Source organism: Camelus dromedarius, chromosome 33, assembly GCF_036321535.1.
Source record: "Camelus dromedarius isolate mCamDro1 chromosome 33, mCamDro1.pat, whole genome shotgun sequence".
NCBI classification, from domain to species: Eukaryota; Metazoa; Chordata; class Mammalia; order Artiodactyla; family Camelidae; genus Camelus; species Camelus dromedarius.
The window spans coordinates 1,059,562-1,076,627 of NC_087468.1; the positions used below are offsets into that span (position 1 = coordinate 1,059,562).

General features: G+C 45.9%; 1 pseudogene; it reads right to left on the reverse strand.

Moving 5' to 3' along the window:
- The window catches only part of LOC135319835 (trafficking protein particle complex subunit 9-like), a 51,303-nt pseudogene extending 34,888 nt beyond the window's left edge, over positions 1-16,415 (reverse strand).
- Positions 16,416-17,066: the final 651 nt, after the last annotated feature.

The window sequence follows — 17,066 nt, forward strand, 5'->3', positions numbered from 1 at the left end:
TGTATTCAATTGTATATACAGAAAATAGGTCCCATGATGGTGTTTAAGAGCTATTTTGTGTATTGCAATATTTACTTTTAAGTGCAGACAAGGAGGCTGGGTATTACTCAGTTGTAGAGCACCTGCTTAGCATGCACAATGTGCTGGCTTCAATCCCCAGTAATTCCCCCCCCCAAAAAAAGTGCTTATTTAAAAATAAGAAAAAAGTTATAAAAAAATGCAGACTAAAAACCACTGCAATGTAGAAGCCAGAACTATAATAAAAAACATGTGTTTCTATCAAACACTGACTATATGTCAAACACAGGGACAACCACAAATCACCCCTGACAACCATCACGTGTGGTTCTCAGCAACCCTTCTAAGTAGACACGGATGAGCAACCAGGCACTGCGGATGACGAGACGGAGCTTGGAGGAGCCGGGGACGCTGATGGTCCTGCTCCCCGTGACATGACGTCAGCCCAGGACAAGCGCTGACAGAGCTGCAGTGAGGGGACATGCAGCTGCGTGGAAACTTCGGGAGCTGGGAGTCCCAGAAAACACGAAAAATTGTTCAGTGAAAAACCAGCTCAAATATATTACACTGTGCCACATCCTTTATATAGGGAACATGACTGAGACCTTTTTGATGCCTCCGTGTCCTTTATGCCATCATCAGTTATTTGCCCTCTCAGCGTGACCAGTGATGATCCAGACCCCTTATGAAGTGCACTCAGATGGCAGAGCTTTTAAAGCTGTTTTATGAAGTTTGTAAGACTCTGTCTATGCCTCACACAGGCGGTCATCCATCACTTCTCACCAGTGTGGACGTACCACCTGAAATCACTCCTTTCTGCTTTTTAAAATCCCTTCATCTAATCCAGAATTTTCAACAGCAAAGAATCAGCTCAACCACAGACAGTGAACAGCTTTTCACCAAATGGACTTGAACAGCCCATCGGACTACCTGGAAGCCCTTTTCTTTTATTAAACCCACTTCCGGGTACTTCATCATTTTCTGATTGGTGGACTTGGCCGCTGACTGGCCTACTCAGAGAGCTCCCAGCCTCACATCCGGGGATGGGAGAGGGCCCTGCTCTTGGGAGAAATCAGTGAGGAAGGCGGACATCCTCCAGTCAGGACTGCACGTGTAGAAGTGCCACAACGTGCTCAGAAATTATACCGTCAGCACACCTGGGCTCCCATGGACTGGTTTCACATTAACCAAACTCACGAGACACTGATGCAAGAAAACCAGAAACTTAACTTATTACTGTAACAGAATATGTGAAACTATGAACCAGACTGAAATATCAGAGTTCAACCATGAGTACAGTTTCTCCTCCACGGCCTAATCCCTGGCAGGCAGTAACATGGCAAACATGGACAGAAGCAGAGCAGGAAGGGTTTCTAGATTAACTCAATGGACTAAATTTCTTTTATACCAACAGATCTACTGCCTGGAAAACAATTAACGCTAATCACGGTGCACTCTTCGTGGACAGTGGCTGAGACACGACTGTGAGCACCTGTGTAACTCTCCTTTCCCTGTCCTTATTGGGCAAACTGATGCACAGAGGTACAGAGATCCAGGGATGCAGATACCTCTAAACACCCAAAGCCCATCCCTGGGAGCCTCAAAACCAGACAGCCAGGATTTAAATACCAGCTCTGCCACTTACTATCTCTGTGACCTTGGCCAACGTACTTACCCTCTCTGTGCCTCAATTTCCACACTGTAAAACTGGGATAAAAATCAAACCTTCCTTACTCACTTGTTGATAAGTTTGAAGGATTCATTTCTGTAAAACTTTCAGAAAAGTATGTAGCACATTATTGGTGCTCAACAAATGTCAACTTAATATTAAAGTGATTTACAAGTCTCCTTTCTAATCATCTTCTGTGTTTCCTGGCTAGACTAAGTTCCAAAGAAAATCCTTATTTCTCCTTTTATAAACTCTTGGGGAGCACACTTCTGTTCCATACCACCACCTGTTTAAACTGAGGGAGGGGATGCCTCCTCCCCACTCCTCTTGGCCACGGAGAGTGCTTCTCCACACCACAGACCCATGGCCCACAGCTAGCCTTTATCACACTAACAGAGTGAGGTGAGAGTCCGGAGAGACAAGCAGGGTATGTGAAACCGTTCCTTTCCTTCCAGTGCTGGCCACACTTGGGAAGAACCCGGGATGCTCAGCTTCATGGCAGGACAGCCCTGTGCATGATGGGGCAGATCCTCTCAAGGGAAGGCTCGCGGTGGCCCAGAGCTACCTGGGACAGGGTGAGTCTCTACTTCTGGGACACAGTATAATGACACGCATTTTCCCACAGCCCTGAAGTTCATGGAGAACGTGGCTTCATCAGTAAAAAAGAAGACATATATCGCCTGCTTACTCTTTTCTGTCATCTCTCGCTTGGCTGCTGAAGACAACATATGTATAAGTATTGGATCCCCTTAAGCCCCAACATATTTGAAGTAACAAAAAATTCTGTGGCTTAACGTTGGTTCAGGGTGACTGTGTAACAGTTCTGACTTGCTGATGCTAAATTATGGGTATAGGAACTATGGAACCTCCTCAAGTATCTTTCATCATAAAACCAGCTTTCCTTATTTTCCTGTTTCTTAGTAATTGCCAAAGACTATCAAATGATGGCTTCTCACAAAACAGTAGCTAAAGTTTATGAGCCCTCTTGACATACCCACTGTGGTAAACAGTTTACATAATTTCTAATTCTCACAATTCTACAAAGCAGATATGAGCATCCCCATCTCACAGACGAGGGAAAATCTCAGAACGAACTGACTCAGGCTCACGTGGCTCAGTGGCAGCGCATGCACGCAAACCCGTCAAAAAACTACACCCCTTCCTATATGTACCAAATCTCCTACCACCAATTAACACACAGAGGCGGGGTCAATACTCAGGGAACTCAGTACACTTTTCAGCTTTAAGGTGCTCCAGAGGCCGCTTCTAGCTGTTTTATAAATTCCCGGCTCACTGGTTTCTAGCACTGGAAGAAAAGTCCGATTTCGCCATTGTTTGCACAGCAAGTCTGAAATGTTCACAGCGAGATGACAGAATAAAACTAAGATATAAGCAGAATAATTTTTCCAGGTAGACAGACATAATGGAGACTGTGCTATTCTGAAGCATTAAGCAAAGAAATCAAAATAAAATAACGTTGTTTAAGCCTTCTTTAACAAACAGGAAAATTAAGACTGTAAGAAGGTGCAACAGCGCCACCTATGGCTAAAAAGACCTTCCAGGTTGCAGGGAAACATGCAACACAAAATTGCCTGTAGGATCAGAAACGAGAATCAGATAACTAAAAGCTTATGTAGCACATACTGCACTTTGTTTCGGGGTAAGGGAGGGGTATTCAGTATTTAATCTGATATTGCTAATACTCCTGAATATAAACAAAAGACATAGGCTTATGGAAACTCATCTTAGAGGAGGAAAGAAACCAGTCCAGCCTCTTCAGTTTACAGGAGGGGAGACTGAGACCTGGGATCTGTCCTCCTGGCAATCGGCAGCAAAGCTCTCCTAGGCCCCATGTCTTGCACTGTAGCAAAAACCAACAGATCTTTACTAGGCCTATATTCATAAAAGTAACGTCTGTATTTTTCCAACAGTAGGTAATCTAAGTATCTTGCAAAATACTTCTCAAAGAGCCAGGAAATCGTAAAAGTTTGTTGAAATACAAAAACATTTATTTACATATTAAAACAGCATGAGATTTATTCTATTAAAAAAGTTACATGTCAAATCAATGTTTTGATATTTTAAACCTGTTAAAAGTGCAGGAAAAAAAATCAAAATTTTCTTTAATCACAAAAGAGAGAAGATTATTCCCTGAAAATGATAAATGTGGATTTTTCTAAACTTAATGGATCTGGTCAGAATCCACGAATTTAAATGTCTGAGTGGAAGTTACACGGCAACATGGATTCTGAGTTGTAACAATACACATTCTGTGTAAATAATCTTCAAGGTCGTCTGCTTAAGGCAATTTAACTAGTCCCTGTCTCAATAGAATGATACAGATTTCATTAAAACTTCATAGTGTACTAAAAAAAATAAATGAATCCTTGTTACTTTAAGCCATATTCATATATATCATATATATACATATTGAATATGCATCAGAAATAAGCCACCCCCTTTAGTATTCAGAGTTGATCCTTCTAAAATACCTGTCATTGTGACAGCACATTTTTATTAAGCACCTCTTTGGTGCTTTGTACACAAGGCGTCTAACTCTCACAGTTAGACAAGGAAAACGCTATTACTCAAATTTCACAAATGAGGAAATGTACTTAAGCCATAAAAACAACTTACCTATTCATCATCAGGAAAGAAAAGAGTAATGATTTTACTTACAATATTCACTGACAATCTTTTCTTCCATACTAAGACTACATAAAACAAATTCAGTCTTTCTAAGTATTTCTGTCAATAAGGGCCACTAGAGAAAAGCAAGTAACATCACTAGCAATGGTTGGACTTTCAAAGCCCACTTCTCTTTTGCACTATAATTATTTTTAATGTTTTGTTTTTAGTGCTCACAGAGCACTAAAATTAAAAAAAAATTAACTTTTTATGTCATTACCTGAGAATAAAACTTTTGTAAAAATGTACAATTTTAATTTATGCCACTCTGTCTCACATTCTCACTAGTGTCTCCCCTTTGGAGGCCTCATCAGGCTGAGATCACTAAAATTGGCCATTTATGGAGTCACAGGAGTTCGGGAAACCACTCAACGGGAGGCTGATTAGAGGAGCAATTAAAAATGCATCCTGTGCAGCCAGGGTTCCAGCACCGGGCTAGCAACCGCCAGCTGCGTGTGATTTGGGACAAGCTGCCCCATCTCTCAATCCCTCAGCTGCAAAAAAGGAGACACTGATACCTACCGTCAAACACCTGCTATGAAGTAAAACATGAGGAAAGCATTTTAGCCTTAGGTAGGTGTCCACTCAGAGCGAGTTTGGTCATTATGATGATGAGGATGGGTGTTAATAAATTAAGCTAGACCAGAGAGTAGAAATCACCATAAAGGAGAAACATTTAAATCAATGAGCATTTCCTTTTGGATGGATTGCAGAATATTCTATTGATTTTTTTAATAAACCAAGATTTGTCCATTAATATTAGATTTACAGGTTCATGGACAAGTCTCCAGAAAAAGAATTAGAGGCCTCTAACCTCTGAATACTAAGAAAGTAAAGTTTAGAAAGAATTATGGGGGAGATTTTACCTCATTTGGGAGAGTATGTGCTTAGCATGTATGCGGCCCTCAGTTCAGTCCCCAGTAACTCCATTTAAAAACTTTTTTTTTTTAAGAAATGGAGAATTAAAGCAAAAAGATGGAGGAATACAGAATTATTTTAGAGACTCAACTCAGACTTTTGATGGGGAATAAAACATCCATTTCTCAGAGGAAATCTTGAAAACTATGTAAAGTGGATCTGAGATGTCTTGTCTTTTAACATTATTCAAGAATTCATATTAACAAGTCTTAAAACTACCTGATAACCCACAGTGGTGATAGTGATCATAACAGCTGCCAACAAGGATCGAGCTCCGGCTAGGAATGCTCTGTTCTGACATCTCTGCCCCTGAGGCCTCACCAGGCTGAGAGCACTAACTTCGGTCATTCATGAGCATCTCGTGTAAATCCTCAATTTGTGCTTCTCACTCCCCCCTCACCAGGCCCTCTGAGGGAAGCACTGTTATCATCTTCCCCACCTGCAGTTAAGGCCACAAAGGCACAGAGACTAAACCCAATCCAGGTCACACTGGCATTAAAGGACGTCTGTATTTCTGCTGTTTTACTTTTTACAAAGGAATCTGAGATATCAATTCAAGGGAGACTGTTAAATAATAAAGTCTGTCTGGTCTCCACTTCAAAGAGCAGATACTATAAATTCCTGATGTAGGATGAGGCTGCTGCCACAAACTGACTCAGCTTGAAATTAATATCCAAGATGAAGCAGCGAATACACGTAAATATTCACGATTGTCAACTCTGCTCATGGGTCTGGGCCCTTCACTGCCTGAACGGGGGTGAAATCCCCACCCGTGTCAGGGAGGGAAGCGCGGCTCTTCCAGTTCGCACCTAGGATTCACGGGCTGTTTCCCCCCACAGACTGTCGTCAACGATTAAAAAGCTCTCAAGATTTTTACACCAGGCAAAACTGAAAGACATTTCTGCAGACGGAGCACTTTCTCAGGCTTAAGCCTTTTTTGCCTACACTCAGCAAGGGGGAGAAAACAAACATGACTCTGCAAAGTCTCTGAGCCTCACCACTCACAGGAGTAGAACGGCCTCAGCACAAGATGACTGTTCACATTGCAGGGTGAGAACAAAATAAAGCCACCCCAACCACAGGCACTCCCAGAGACAGCACTCAGCAGTCTTCTGCACACTCACGGTTGTGCAGCCCTCACCACCATCTATTTCCAGAACACTCAATCATCCCAGAAGAAACCCCCTGTCACTATCAGTCATTCCCTAATCCCCCTCCACCCAGCCCCTTGCAACCATCACCTGCTCTCTGCCTCTGCATTTGCCTATTCTGTGCATTTCAGATCACTGAAGTCAACAATATGTGGCCGTTTGTGTCTGGTTCCTTTCACTTAACGTGCTGTTATCAAGGCTTGTCCATGTTGAAGTGGTATCAGCATCTCTCTCTCTTTTTTTTTTTTTGAAAACGTTAAAGTTTATTAGAAGGTGGTAAGTACTATCAAAAAGAGTAAAGTGGAGCATAAGGGGTGGGGATTCAAAGGGAAAAGGGCAGGTTGAGTAATCAGGGTGAACTTCCCAGAACAGGTGGCCTTTTTCATCTTCCCCTTTATTTTTTTTTCCTTTTTATTCACCCTTACGTATGAATAATGTTCCACTACATGGAGATACTACATTCAGTTCATCCATTCAGCAGCTATGTATGGACAACGTCCAGAAGAATGAGTGTAAGAGGTGACTAGCAGGGATGGCATTTAAGCAAAGGGCAAGATGTACTTTTAAAAAAAAGCCAACAAACAGAAGCACAAGGAAATTCAGTCCGTTTCTGAGCAAAGTGCATGCTTGCTTCGGCAGGACTACCGTGCAGGGCTGGGGAGGATATTGGCAGGAATCACGGGGAGGGAGTCACCTGAGAAGAATCCCCACCGAAATCAGCTCAGCCAATTCTCCTCCCTCATGTTTCTAGGTTTCTCTTATTTCATGTAATAGCACTTTAACTACACAGATGATCATCTGCATCAGACCACCTTACCTCGAAGCCACAGAAAATCATTCACTGACCGGAGCAGCTCCAGGAAAAAACTGTGATGGACCAGGGAGTCCTGCAGCATCCCAGCCTGCAGGCACAAACCCCACATGTGCCTTGGTGATGTCCGGAAAATAAAATGCATGGAAATATCTCACTGCTGGTGCACGACATCTGCCCCCAAATTGCCCCAAAATCATGCTGGCAAAGCACTACTCAACCCTTTCACTACAAAGAAAAAAAAAAGCTAAGAAGGCAAATTTAGGCTCTGCCATTGAAAACCAGCAACCATAACTGCCAGTATCTGAGCTGGAATGGTCCTGACTTCAAAAACCACTGCGCACTTACTTTTCAAATGGGAAAGCATATATGCATTCCACGTAGATGATATTACAGTAGGATTTTTATTTTCGAAATTTCCAGTTCAACATTAGCACAAGAAAGATTATGTTTCAGCTTTTAAAAAACTCAATTATCTTCCACTTTCTTAATTTTGAACCTATTATTATTTTATAAATGGAGCTATGCTGCATATTATAAACCAAGTGTTTGGCTTCTGCAAACAAAACCTTTATGACCTCACTATTTCAGAGCAAACTTTAATGATGTTTTGAGAGGTGGGGCCTGGGGCGCTCACTAACAACTCTTTAAATACTGACAAGGATGTGCTATTAAGTAATGCAAGGGCTCTAAGTCCACATTAACTAGGAAACCAAAGAAATTACACCAAAGCCTTACTTTATCATTTTTAAATATTCCTATTTTTTGAATATTAAAGTTCTTAAAAGATATGATGTTTTTGAGAAAGACAACAGCTGTATTAAATTTCCTCTCACCAAGAAAGCAATCTTTATCAAGAGTAAAAACCCCTATGGAAATTCAAAGACAGGACGTTTCTAGCTAAGTGAACATGCAGATCTGAACACAAACATAAATCCTATCAGATCTCACTCAAACGAGCTCAATAAAAGTCCTGGGCTACCCTGGAACTTAGCTCTTCTCTTCCAAATGTTGGCTGAGCTAAGATCATCACACAAGGCAGGGAAGAAGAGAAGAGGAAAGTCCACCTGGTGGCCTCCATCTGTTTTCTTCAAGCCAAAAGGCGCCACAAGGGCGGCCAAGCTAACAAGCCCTCCCCATAAGGAAATCAGGCATCCACACTGCCCCTGCAGTCCCCAAGCAGCCCCGACTCCCCTCTCCCACTTGTGGCCTCCCAGCCTGTGAATGGTCTTCTAATGTCACTCCCCAGTTGGTGGCACCCTCCCCCTCTTCCCCGCTACACACACACACACACACACACATACACACACACACACACACACACACACACACACACGTGGAGCAAAGGCAGCCTTCCCAAAGCATAAATTTGATTACATCACCCCACTTCAAACCCTTCAGAGGCTCCCTGGTAGAGTTCTAGCCCCACCCCCGACCCTGCTCGCCCATCCTCACCTCAGTACCCAGGTCCCCAGTGACCTCAGGGGCCCCCTGACCTGCCCCTACTTCCCACTTGCATCCAGGCTCATTTTGACTGTTTCTCAAGGAAGCCTTCCCTCCCTCCAACCTCCGCAATTTGTTCCTCTGTTCCTAGAACATTCTAGACTAATTCAACTTCTGACACTGCTAAGCTCCCAAGGAGCATTTTGCTTACTAATGTGGGTCCAACCTCTCTCCCCTAGACACTCAGAAGTGTGTGTGTTATGAATAAATGAATGATGGGGTGGGTCTCAAAGGGACAGCCAGACCTGCTCTCGCCCATCCCGATCTTTCTTACTGTAGAATATCAGAAGCAAAACCAGAATTACCTTTCCTGATGGTCACTTCCTGCTGACACCATTCACTGCCTCCTGTGTCAGTTCTAGTAAAACCCAAGCTCTTCCAAAGGCCTCCACCCCAGGCCCTCTCCAGTGTCCTCCCCAGCAGGGGCACCCACCAACCTGGACCACACATGGCACTCTCCCCGAGTCCCCACTGTACAAGCCTCCAGGCCTCTACGTGTGCTGCTCTGCCACATGAGCCACAGTCTTCACGCTTTCTACTGGCTGACCCTTGCTCTATATTCACAACTGAATGTAGAGCCCATTTCTTCCAGGAAGTCCTCTTTGATAATATCCTTTAGGTCTTGGCAGGGCTCCCTCTATAGCAGCACTGCATGGTGACCAACTGGGTGTTTGCTTGCTCCTTTGGGACCACGACCTATTGGGGGCCACGTGGGAAGGAGTGAGAGATTACAACAGGGGTGGGAGAAGCAAAAAGCAAAAATCACAGCTGAAGTCCCAAATTCAAGGATTCTTTCTCAGAAAAAGAATAAAATATTTCACATGTGTGCAATTTGGCCACTATTTTTGTGGCTTGTGGAAAGCAAGGGCTTGGTGTTCTAGTCCAAAACCCAGGTTACATGCAAAGAAATGTATATATTCATATCCAAAGGAAACGAGAGCTGCTCAACAACAGTTTGCAGTCAGAATTGAAAGGAATTTTGATAAAGGCAATCTCTCTCTCTCTCTTCTTTCTTTTCTGGCATCATATAATTTTAGAAGTATTTGCGTGACTAAGAGATGGCTACAGCCCGTGATTCTGCACTGGAGAGTTTGGGCTGAGGAAGCCCAGATTACATTCACTGTGTAAATGCAATCACACCAACACAAAGACAGGCGCCCTGGTGGTGGAGCTTATGTTCCAAAGCAGGCAACCTTATGCAATAAGAAAACTCTAAAAAAAAGTAAGAAATTCAATGTTCTGTACTCAATTTCATTAGCTATATGGGCCATTAACTGATAGTATATCTTGTCTAATGAAACCCAAAAATAAATTGTGAACGTTGATTTTCTTCATCTGACTGTTTTATGCTAAATTTGGATATCAAACCCACAATCCATACAGACAGCTCAGGCCTATGCTGCAGCACAGCTACATCCCGTAGAAGAAAGTCTATCAAGGGAGAACTGGAGTTTCCCTTCAGAAGCTGCTAAATCTGGTTTTGCACCTGTACGTCATTTGCAACCACGTCATCGTCAAAGGAGTAAGACCTTACCTCTGTGGGGCGTAAAGCACTGCGGTGCTACCGAACCATCAAAGAACACTGAGCTTTGTGAATCAGTCCTGAGGCACTTAAATCGTACTTTTTCTGAAAGGCCCCAAAACTGACCCACTTCACCATTTCACGTACAACAGGGAGGTACCGGAATTAGCAGAGAAAACACACCCTTGAAGTCTGACAAGACCCTGCTTGAATCCTGTTACAGCATTTACTACACTCTAAACGGACTAATACCTTAACCCCTCTGAGAAGGCTTGCCAATACGCAAAAGGGGGCTGCCACCGCCCACCTGGGAGGCATGGTTGTGAATGCAACATGCAAGTAGGGCGGCAGACTGGTACCTGACACGGGGCCTGGCTAGTTTCCCTCTGCTGCCCTTGTCCCCCTTTAAACTTGTGCTGTTTCCCCGGTACCAAACGCCCGGAATAGACTGCCCGAATATTCTGTGTATCCCTGGATACATGCCTTACCCTTAGGAGGCCAGAAAAACAACTGCCTCCTCCCCAGTCACTATCAATATTCTTAAGAGTCTGGATTTTTTTAACCTCTATTTTGCAGGGAGAATATTCCAGAATTTTTCAAGCACCATTCTCCAGGTAGGCTTCTCTCCCAGCGCCCATCCCTTCTCACCTCAGATCCTCTGTCTGCCTACTGTTCATTGGAACGCGAGTCAGGAATAGCGGGGATTCCCTAGGCCTCCTTCCCTCAATGACAGGTTAGTGTGACTACCTTCAACCCACTACTCCAACTCCAGCTTCGAAGGAGTCTACCCTCCGGACCCTGCAGACTCTGCAACTTCCCAAGACACACACGTGGCCACGACCCTCCCTTCAAATTTCTTCCTGGCTGGCCCTGCCCACCCCCCGGCCCCTTAAGGATAAATGACATTGCCCTGAAAATCCTAAACGCCGCTGACTGACACACCAAAGCTGCATGGTCTGGGCTTTCCTTCAACCCAGGCACAGCCCTGCCCCCCCTCAGCCTCAGTCTGCACCTCTCAAGATGAGCTAATTCACATGCAAGGCTGTGAACACCAGCTAAGAATGACGACTCCCAACGTGTATCTCTAGTCTGGCTCCTTCACATCAGACCCAGGCTCATAGACCCGAGTGACTCTATGAAGTCCTAACTTGGATGAAAAATGGCATCTTAAAAATGCCTCATGTCCACCATTTACTCTGGAATTAAATTTCTGGCAGGTACCTCCCATGCTCCCCATTTTAGTAACAGACCCAGCACTCACCTAGGTGTTTGAAGTCACATTCAATTTCCCCTGTTCCCTCCCTCCAGCCCTGGCCTGTAATATTAGTCCTGTCATTTCCGGCGCTAAGCCCATCTCAAGTCTGGTTCTGCAGGGACCACGGCCGGATCCCCACAAGCTCACAGCAAGGTGCACTGAGTCACAGTCCTCCGAAGGGTGCTCCCTGGAAGGGGAGGCATCTCCTGCCGCCGGTCACCTCAGAAGGCACTGGATTCTCACAAAGGAGGCCCAGGAGAAGGGACTCAAGTTTCTCCCGTGATCTGAGCTTTGAAGGTCCCGAGGTCTGGGGGAGCTCCTAATAAGCAGACACACTTGCCAGTGAGCAGATGAGGATGGGGGAACCCAGGCAAGGCTGTTCTCACTCCGACCCCTGGGCAATCGGGAGCCACGGGAAAGGCCTGTGTCCAGGGCACAGCCCACCAATCACAGATCCCAGCCTGCATTTGCCAACCCGGACAGCCTAGACTCCTTCTACTTGCTACACTTACTTCTTTTCTGTTCCCCCCGAGAATGTGGTGGACTCTTTCAGATATTATGGCCTGTCTCAAGCGAGACCAAGTCAGTGAAGGATGAAGTGTCTACATTTGGACCAGAGCATGAAAGGAGAAAGAAGGCCTCATGGCCAGCATGACGGTGGTGGCCCAACCCTTCCCCCGGGTGAGATGAACCAGGGTGGGGGTGAGAATCCAAGGTCCTAGGTCGGTCAAAGCATCTCCCTTCACAGCTGACTGGGGTGTTGGTGTCTCACTACCGCAAACTAACGACACGGCCGTCAGTGGGGGACGTCAGCTGCAACAGAGTCAGCTCTTTACTGCCAACATGGGTTAAAAGTAAAGGCCGGTGCAGGGAGGCGTGCACGGCTGCTTAAGCAAACCACAGACCCGGCTCTGAATGCCCACTGGCTGAAGCAGAGAGGAAGCTACGGTTCCCGTTAGCAGTCCCTGTGTCCACCAGATCCAAGTGAGCCAGCTACTTAGCAGAAGGCCACATTTTCCTGATTCTCAGAGAAACCAGTGTCATAAAGGGAACAAAAGAGTGACATGGATTTTAGACCCATTTCTGCTCCTTTATGAAGGCAACGTAAAATAAATGGGATGGGGAAGGCAAAAGCAAAAGAAAACTGCTTCCTCCAACAGTGCCCCTTGTGGGCTGCTAACCCCACCAGCTGGCCACGTCCTCCCCACTGACCGCCGGCCCAGAAGCCCAGTCAGATTCATTATACAGCGACGGCCAGGAACCGCGTGCGAGTAAAAGCCAGAATCAAACAAGGTACTGCAGACTTTGACTTTCCAATTGAAAATACCCATGAAAAACTTCCCTCAGAAGCCACCTAAATCAATTCGCATCTCACTTCCTCAAAACACACAAACAAGCAAAATTAATAATGGCTCACTTGTCACCAATATAAGGAGGACCAAACAGGCTCCTCCAAGCAAGGATTTTAACAGGTATCAAACACCAGTGTGTGATGTGTTAACAAAGCAAAAATTCCAAAATTTTAGAAAATAATAGGATGACTAGGATAATAAATGGATCAAGGCAGCTGTTAAGTTTTTGCTTTTTAAAGCGATGGAGGCAGCACGAAGTGAAATGTAGGTATTTCCGATGCAGGGTGTGCACAACCCACCTTTTCAGACCCAACAGCATGCTCACAGGGTGGTACGAGAGTAAAAGGAAAAGAGGAACAAGCAAAAGTTAGAAATACACAACAACCAAAATAATTTTGACAGCATGAATATAAGAATTTACGTGAGTTTGATGAGGCTAGAGATGGGGGAGAGTGAGACCCACCCTCACCTCCTGCTCCGGGGAAGCCAGGGGCCTGAGGGGAGCATCACTGCCATGGGAACCCCAACGTCGTCAGCGCCCCAAACCAAAACTCCACCTACATGCACCTCGACAGCTTTTGATCTACAATACTTGGTCTCATTTCAGGCTTGACAGTTTTGCTCACTCCCACCAAGAGTAGCAGGAGAGAATTAGGCTCTGCTCCTGCAACAAAGCATTGTTTTAAGAGTTGGGTGACTATGGAATAAAAGCAACAATGGAGTAAAAGTGATGGGAGGAGAACGTGTTTGACCGGAGCTCACTGGCTGCGTTATCTCACTGACGTTCAGATGCAAGCCAAGCACTTCTGGTACCAGAACAGACAGATCCAACAGGAGGGAGGTTTAATGTGCTGCTGTATTTTGATGCCCAGAGCTGTGCCTGGTAGACGAGGTTCTGGGTAAACAATGGTGACAGTGTCAATCACTATGCACTAAGCACACTGTCCTGAAACTAGCTCCTCCGCCAAATCCCGAGGACAGACTTCAAAAGGCAAAAACAAGCTGGCAATTTCCGGTGGGCCCGCAGACTCATAGCCAAGCAGTTGCTGAGCAAAAATGTCACCAGTGCCTCCTATGACAAAAGAGGAGGCACTGGCCAGGGGGCTGGAGCAGGGTTCCAGGCTTCCACCGCTCACCCACCAGTCTGTCCAGGGGGAGAAGGTGGTCCCTGCTGACGCTGCAGCGCTGTGTGCACGAGCAGCCCCACCTTAGTGCATCACCGATGTACCTCTCTCGCCTAATGCCTGGGGGCTCAGCAGGAGGTGACAGGTGAGGTGAACAGAGCCAGCCTGGTAGTGGCCAGGTGCTGGCAGCTGTGCCCTCAGCAGTGCCTAGGACCCTAAACGTGACACCTCATCCTCAAGGAGCAGAAGGGTGTTAGGTGTGTAGATCACAGAGCCCTGCAAGGACAAGTACACATCATGGCCACAACATGTCTCGCCATTTCCTTAAGCCATAGAGGCATGTCCGGGGAGGAACTGAAAATTCATCCAGAGCCCGCCAGGCACCACACGCAGGTGGGACTCTGGTCCCCTGTGCCTTTCACTCGCAGGGCTGGCCGGGACATTCTTTTTGTCAGTTCTCTGGTGTCTTCTCCTCTAACTTACCAAAACCCAGAAAGTATGGTCTGACCTTAGATAAGTCCAAGAATTACGGAGCCTCCACTCTACAGCGGGCCCGGTAGGATGTGCAAGGACCACCAAATGTCACCTATGAGACCGCTTTGCGTGCTCTCCAGTGCAGGGAGAGCAGACTCAGGGCCCGAGGCCCGAGGCCAGAGGACACAGCTTCCCTCGCTCTCCTCAGCAAAGGGGGACCACCTCTCAGCAAAGGCATCTCGCCCTCTTCTGCCCGAGGGATGGCACGATGGCCACACAGGGAAGCAGAGCAGAGGGTGGCGGAGGGGGCAGATGGCCCAGAAGAGCTCGTCTGCAATTCCGGGGCAAAGTGGGGCCACTGACTTAATCACAGGGACAAAGTAAGAATGAACTTTTCCATACTCTGTCCCATACTCCTTGACACGCCTTCCCCTGCCTAAGGAGCTCCTTTGGAAATCCCTGGCGGTGTTTCTGATGTCCTACCTGGCATGCTGGCTGTCAGGCAGGAAGAACAGCCTGGGAGGCAGGAGACATGGGCTCCAGCCCCAGCTCAGCTAGTGCCTCGATCTGCTGGGTCTAGGGATTCAGCCCCTAACCTATACATGAAATGGACGAGACTGTCCCAGGACAACGGGAATGCAATGAGAGTAAAACAAAGAAAGTTTTCCAGTTGCCACATTTAAAAAAGTAGAAAAACAAACACTTTAAAGTGATTCTAAGAACAGATCTAATTTAATGTAATATGTATTATAGTATCATTTTGACATGTAGTAAATATAGACATTATCAAGTTAGTTTACATTCTTTTTTCTAGACAAGTCTCAGTGTCTGATGTCCATTTGACCTTCTGCACGTCTCAGCTTAGACCAACCTCCTCCCCAGCACTCCCAGCCTCTTTGGCTGTGGCTACCCTATTGGACAGCAACTCCAGGGGTCCCACCAGGGGTCTTGGTTGGAAAGGGGGAGTAAGTATCCAAACTAACCCTAAATGGATCTCTCTGAACTAAAGATGAATTCATTTTTAAAACTATGAAAACAATCAGGCTGCATCTCCCTCCCCCCTTGGCTGCAAGACAGCTCCCCTTCTTGCTGATTCCTTTCTGGATGTAGGAAAGCAACCCAGGCACACAGCCAGGGTGGCCAGGACTCCACATAGGCTTACCTGCTGTCTGTGTCCAGTCCCACCAAGTCCTTATTCTCAAATGGGATGCAGAGGAGGGAGATCTTGTCCCCAAAATTGTTGGTGGCCCTGTCTAGGTGCTCGGACTCGAGCACGATGAAGAGCGACTCGATGAAGTCCTTGATCCTCTTCTCCACCATCCCACAGTCCTCGTAGCTGGGGTACAAGGCCACATCAGTGCGCAGCTGCTCGGCGAGCTTGCCCTTCAGCACAAAGACGAAGAGCCACGAATCGTCCTGCATGTTGCCACACATCTCCTCTGCACAGGGATCTCCTCGATCTGCAGCCAGTCCTTGGCCAAGCGGTCAGTGATGGTGACGAGGCCCGTGACCCTTCGGTGGGTCTTGAAGTCTACCCACTCGTTCTTGTGTGGGTAGTGGTACCTGTAGCAGATACAGAATGACTGCTGGAAGCCGCACAGCCTGACCTGGCTCACTGAGGATATCTGTTTATAGATGCATAAGAGATTCTCCTCCAAGATAATCCCCACGTGCTGGACCACCATGGGGAGAGTCTGGTGGTCCTCAGCACACTGCATGTAGTCAGCAATGCTCATGTTGCAGGCTGTGCCAAGAGGGGAGAGGAGACTGAGGTACACACTATGCTGTGGGCTGCAGGCCCCTCTGGGATGCGGTGACCTGCGTGTACCAGCCAGAAGTCAAGGGAAGCCCAAGCAAACCTGGGGGTACAGTCTGTCCTCAGAGTCTGCACATGGCTACCATAGCTAGGATCACATTATCCTGCTCTTTCTTCCAGCCCCTGCAAAAAAGGGTCATTTCTTGTTTTCTGTTTCCAACATCTAGCCAGGCCCTGATGCTCAAAAATCCTGAATAAATGAATAAACAAAGGAACTGCTTCCACACCCCTCAGCAGAATATAATGAAAAGAACCACAGTGGGATCGAAAGATCTGGATTTCAACTCCAATTTACTTGAACTACTATGCTGCAAAATAATGGATAAGAAAACTCGCCCTGGGGAGGAGGGTACAGTTCAGGGGTAGAGCACATACTTAGCATGCACGAGGTCCTGGGTTCAATCCCAAGTATCTCCAATAAAAAAAGAAACAAAAAATAAACTTAATTACCCCATAAAAATTAATTAAAAATTAAAAAGAAAAAACATTGCAATTAACACAACATTCTAAACTTGACTATACTTCAATTAAAAACAAAACAAAACAAAAAACAAACCTTGCCTTACAAGAATATATCTAGATCAAGGCAGATTGCAAATGCAAAATGCCTAGGTTACCACCTGCATAAAAAGGGGGGATGTACAAATTTACTAATCCCTCCTTTATGAGCTGTATTTCCTTTGGGAGGTTTTATGACCTCTGAGATTTAATTTTCACAGATGAAAAAAGAAAACGTTAGCTGATTCTCAGTACTGCTGAAGAATT